At 44.9% G+C, this 6,072-nt stretch overlaps 1 non-coding gene across 1 annotated transcript; it reads left to right on the plus strand.

The window, feature by feature from the left end:
- Positions 1 to 237: 237 nt before the first annotated feature.
- TRNAF-GAA (transfer RNA phenylalanine (anticodon GAA)) lies at positions 238 to 312 on the plus strand. The gene has a single exon. It is a non-coding gene; the product is annotated as a tRNA-Phe (tRNA).
- Positions 313 to 6,072: the final 5,760 nt, after the last annotated feature.

A 6,072-nucleotide genomic window follows, 5' to 3' on the forward strand; every position in this document is an offset into this window, starting at 1 on the left:
AAACAGGCCAACCTGTATGCAGTAAGGATACAAGCAGACAAATTCAGGCTGGTACTTGCAAACAGATATGCAGCCTTAGAACACAGAGATGAAGATGACATAGAGGTAACGAATGAAACTGTAACTATGCTCGCACACTGGGAGGCAAGGCACCAAGGCACCCAGAAGGCAACGTCAAACTCTTGCCGTTGCTTCGCGTTGTCGACAAATTCGACTTCGCCCTGCTATCTGCTAGCCGCCTGGTTAGCTCAGATGGTAGAGCGGCTGCCCCGAAAAGGCGGTGGTCCCGGGTTCGAGTCCCGGACCAGGACGAATTTTTCTTCAACTATGAGGCTTTTCTTTCGAGGAGCCCATATGGGTTTCTTTTGTAGCAATTGCTGCGAACGGGTGGACGTCTGTTTTTCCTTTCATTCATTACTCCTCTCCGCCTTGCGGGTTTCCGCAGAAGTACTACGTCAAACAAAGGACCTAATAAAGAAGCGACGAAGGATGAAACTGTCCAACTCAAGAGATAAGATAGAATTCACGGAACTGTCAAAACTGATCAACAAGGCGAAAATAAGGGATATTCGAAATTGCAACGCCAGAAAGATTGAGGAAGCCGTAAAAAATAGACACAGCCTGAAATCAGTGAGAAGGAAACTTGGCATAGCACAAACCAAGATGTATGTACTGAAACATAAGCAGGGTAATACCATCAGCAACCTCGAAGGCATAGTAAAAGAAGCTGAAGAATTCTATACTGACCTGTATAGTACACAGAGGAACCACGATACCTTCCTCCGAAGCAGTAATGAACAGTTTGCAGAGACTCCACCTATAACTAGCGCTGAGTTAAGAAGGGTCTCGCAAGACATGAAACGGGGAAAAGCGGCAGGAGATGGAATAGCAGTCGATTTAACCAAAGGTGGAGGAGACATAATGATTGAAAAACTGGCCGCTCTTTATGCGAAGCGCCTATCGACTTCAAGGTTCCCAGAAAACTGGAACAATGCAAATATTGTACTAATCCACAAAAAGGAAGGCGTTGAAGAATTGAAAAATTATAGGCCCATTAGCTTACTTGCAGTATTATATAAAATATTCACCAAGATAATCTCCAATAGGATAAGGGCCATACTGGACTTTAGTCAGAAAAGGGAACAGGCCGGTTTCAGGAAGGGATACTCTACACTGGATCACATCTATCTCATCAATCAGGTAATCAAGAAATCCCAGAGTACAATCAGCCTCTCTATGTGACTATCATAGATTACGAAAACGCATTTGATTCAGTAGAGATACCAGCAGTAATATAGGTATTACGCAATCAAGGAGTAGAGGACGCTTACGTAAATATATTGACAAGTACCTACAGTGACTCCATAGCTACCTTAATTCTGCACAAGAAAAGTAGCAAGATACCTATAAAGAAAGGGGTCAGACAAAAAGACACAATCTCTCCATTGCTATTCAATGCGTACTTGGAAGAAGTGTTCAAGCTATTAAACTGGAAAGGCTTAGCATTAAGGATCAATGGTGAATATCTCAGCAACGTTGAATTCGCAGATGGCATTGTCCTGTTCAGCAACATGTGGGATGAGTTATAACAAATTATTGAGGACCTTCACAGATAGAGTATAAGAATGGAGTTGCAGATTAATATGCAGAAGATAAAGATAATGATCAATAACCAGGCATAGGAACAAGAGTTCAGGATCATCAGTCAGCCTCTAGAGTGTCTACACAAGAAAAGCAGGAAGATACCTATAAAGAAAGGGGTCAGACAGGGAGACACAATCTCTCCAATGCTATTCACTGCGTGTTTAGAAGTATTCAAGCTGTTAAACTGGCAAGGCTTAGGAGTAAGATTCGAAGGCGAAAATTTGAGCAACCTTTGGTTTGCAGATGACATTGCTCTGTTTAGCAACACTGGAGACGAGCTACAACACATGATTGAGGACCTTAACAGAGAGAGTGTAAGAGTGAGGTTGAAGATTAACGTGCAGAAGACGAAGATAATCATGAATAGCCGGGCAAGGGAACAGGAGTTCAGGATCGCCAGTCAGCCAATAGTGTTTGTGAAGGAGTACGTTTACCTAGGTCAATTAATCACAGGGAATCCTGACCACGAGAAGGAAATTCACAGAAGAATAAAGATGGGTTGGATTGCATACGGCAGAGATCGTCAGCCCCTGACTGGAAGCTTACCATCATCATCATCATCATCATCATCAGCCTGGTTACGCCCACTGCCGGGCAAAGGCCTCTCCCATACTTCTCCAACTACCACGGTCATGTACTAATTGTGGCCATGTTGTCCCTGCAAACTTCTTGATCTCATCCGCCCACCTCACTTTCTGCCGCCCTCTGCTACGCTTCCCTTCCCTTGGAATCTATTCCGTAACGCTTAATGACCATCGGTTATCTTCCCTCCTCATTACGTGTCCTGCCCATACCCATTTCTTTTTCTTTATTTCAACTAAGATATCATTCACTCGCGTTTGTCCCCTCACACAATCTGCTCTTTTCTTATCCCTTAACGTTACACCTATCATTCTTTCCATAGCCCGTTGCGTCGTCCTCAATTTAAGTAGAACCCTTTTCGTAAGCCTCCAGGTTTCTGCCCCGTACGTGAGTACTGGTAAGACACAGCTGTTATAAACTTTTCTCTTGAGGGATAACAGCAACTTGCTGTTCATGATCCGAGAATGCCTGCCAAACGCACTCCAGCACATTCTTATCCTTCTGATGATTTCAGTCTCATAATCCGGATCCGCAGCCACTACCTGTCCTAAGTAGATGTATTCCCTTACCACTTCCAGTGCCTCACTACCTATCGTAAACTGATGTTCTCTTCCGAGACTGTTACTTTAGTTTTCTGCAGATTAATTTTTGGACCCACCCTTCGGCTTTGCCTCTCCAGGTCAGTGAGCATGCATTGCAGTTGGTCCCCTGAGTTACTAAGGCAATATTATCAGAGAATCGCAAGTTACTAAGGTATTCTCCATTAACTCTTATCCCCAATTCTTCCCAATCGATGTCTCTGAATACCTCCTGTAAACACGCTGTGAAAAGCATTGGTGAGATCGTATCTTCCTGCCTGACGCCTTTCTTTATTGGGATTTTGTTGCTTTCTTTATGGAGGACTACGGTGGCAGTGGAGCCGCTATAGATATCTTTCAGTATCTTTACATACGGCTCGTCTACACCCTGATTCCGCAATGCCTCCATGACTGCTGAAGTCTCGACTGAATCAAACGCTTTCTCGTAATCCGAAGCTTACCATTATCATTGATAAGGAGGGTGTTGCAATCAGGGCATTTTACCGGTGATGACATACGGGCAGAAACTTGGAGACTGACAAAGAAGCTTGAGAAGAAGTTAAGGACCACGCAAAGAGCGATGGAACGAAGAATGCTAGGCATAACGTTAAGAGACAGAAAGCGGTTTCAATCAGAGAGCAAACGGGTATAGCCGATATTCTAATCGACATTAAGAGAGAAAAGGGGAGCTGGGCAAGTCACGTAATGCGCAGGTTATGATAACCAGTGGACGATTAGGGTTACAGAATGAGTGCCAGGAGAAGGGAAGCTCGGTGGAGGACGGCAGAAGACTAGCTGGGGCGATGAAATTAGGAAATTCGGGGGCGCTAGTTAGAATCGGTTGGCTCAGGCCAGGGGTAATTTGAGTTCGCAGGGAGAGGACTTCGTCCTGCAGTGAACAGAAAATAGGCTCATGATGGGATGACTAGAATAAGTTCACGTTTTATGCTTAATAAAGGTACACGTCTTACATAAGTTAGCCGGGTGGCTGTCTGGGCTAGCTCTAGATTATCACGCTACACCCTCACGATATTGTCCTATACATTGCTGGATGCATTCACACGACATACGGAGCACTCATCTTTGAAACATAAATTATGCATCCTATAAAAAAAATTGCATCACTGTAGTGCGCTTGGGAAACTGAAGCCAATGATGTCATACAATACGCTCTAGATTTCAAAAAAAAGTATTTCAATTCGCAGCGCGGTGTTCATTTCGATACGCTAGCCTGGATGGAAGTATCGAGCAATCCTGTATTTGAACTACGATTGTTCATGCAATAAATATTTGATGCAACAAACAATAAGCGAGCGAGTGAATGAGTTTACAAACGACGCGCCGATGTACATCACAAGATAGCCTGGATGTGAAGAGTCATCTCAGAACTCTGATGTGCAGTCATAATGTGCCACAATTGGCATAGAGGTGGGCGAATACAAGCGTCTTCAAAATGAATCGAATACAAAGAGCATTGAATATCGCATCTACTGTCAAATAGTCCAATGATAACGTGTATTTGCAGCAGAATTATTTATTTCGGTGTCATTCGGTATCACGCATGGACTGACAAGTACAAAAAAGACAGCTATTCCAAAACAAAATATGTTTTAATTACATAAACAAAAAACAAAATCTACTACAGCCTGGTTACAAACAAGTTTTCCCGGAATGAATGGCCGTTGTAAGACTAGCTTTCCAAAAACACTAACTAAATGGCTGCCGAAAAAAGTCAGATGTAAAATGTTTACCGACGATTACGATACTCCCTAAAGCGAAATTCGAGCGCAGCTGCATACGTGTTTTCATTTCGCTATATATTGGCTGGCGCGGACAATCTGTCTCGTGCGTCAAGTTGCAAACGGAGCGATGTGTGGCGCGGCTGCTTCTCTAATCGGTAGATCGCGAGAGGCGGCGTGTGGGTGACGAGTAGGCGCGATTCACAGCCGCCACCGGTGCAAGAAGTGCCTGCAGCCCCATCAATCGTCAAACCAATCCCACCAACCGTGAAAACGATTGCAGCGCCCACATCTCCAGTGGTGGGCTTTGCGCCCAATACACGGTGCTTTCGATCAGTGTTGGTGTTAACAGCGCAAAACGTATACGGGAAACGTGTAGCAACATACCCACGCTGCTATTAGCTTTGGATTAGCGATTACGCACATTCCATCCCAGCTACATCTATGGGAAGAGCACGAGTAGTGCTTACACCTGAGGAAGAAGCTGCCTACCGCGAGCGCCAGCACAAAGAAAAAGGGTGGGAGAAGCAACTTGTACGCGAAAAAAAAAAAGCTCGGAAAAACAAAGACAGAAACCTCACGCGCAAAAAACAAAAAACAAATAGACACTGGGAGAACCGAAAAAAAAAAGGCACTCCGGCACTGTCCCACCGGAATGGAGGGAGGCCAAGGTGACGTTTATACCGAAACCCGGGAAACCACTAACAAAGGAGAGCCTCAGGCCCATATCACTTACATCCTGTATTGGCAAAGTAGCCGAACATGCTATTCATAACAGGATAATAGAACACATAGAAAACCAGGAGCTTTTCAGGCACAATCTCATAGGCTTTCGGAAGGCATTATCCACGCATGACGCCATGCTCATGATCAAGCGGGCTATTATTGACGACCCTAGCAGGGACGTAAAGGGCATCCTGGGTCTGGATCTTAACAAAGCATTTGATACGGTTGCACATAAACATATCCTACATGAAATCTCAGCCTTGCACCTGGGAAGCAATTTTTACAATTATGTGAGGTCCTTTCTAGCTAATCGGACAGCTCGGGTCAAACTCGGGATAGTCACAGGCGGTCCATACAATTTAGGCAACAACGGCACACCACAAGGTTCAGTATTGTCCCCACTCCTCTTTAACATTGCCATGCACAGGCTCTCGGAGGAATTGTCCAAAATTCCGAGCTTGGGGCGCGTCATATACGCTGACGATATCACATTGTGGGTCCCAAGGGGGTCACTCGCAGCACTAGAGCAGACACTACAGGCAGCGGTAGACACCACAGAATCCTTCCTTAAGGGCACCGGACTCAGGCTATCACCTAGTAAATCTGAGCTGCTGCTTTTTAGACAGGGGAGACAAGGTGTTAGAAACCTTGTGCCTTTAGAAACTCTGCCAATAAAAATCACAGACAACACAGGACGGGTCATACCCAGAGTAGAGCAAATAAAAATTCTGGGTCTTCTCATTGACGCAAGGAGCTGTAACGCTACAGCCCTGAACCGTCTCACAGGTCAGGCCAACAGTACT

The sequence above is a fragment of the Dermacentor albipictus genome, chromosome 1 (assembly GCF_038994185.2).
Source record: "Dermacentor albipictus isolate Rhodes 1998 colony chromosome 1, USDA_Dalb.pri_finalv2, whole genome shotgun sequence".
Lineage (NCBI taxonomy): Eukaryota > Metazoa > Arthropoda > Arachnida > Ixodida > Ixodidae > Dermacentor > Dermacentor albipictus.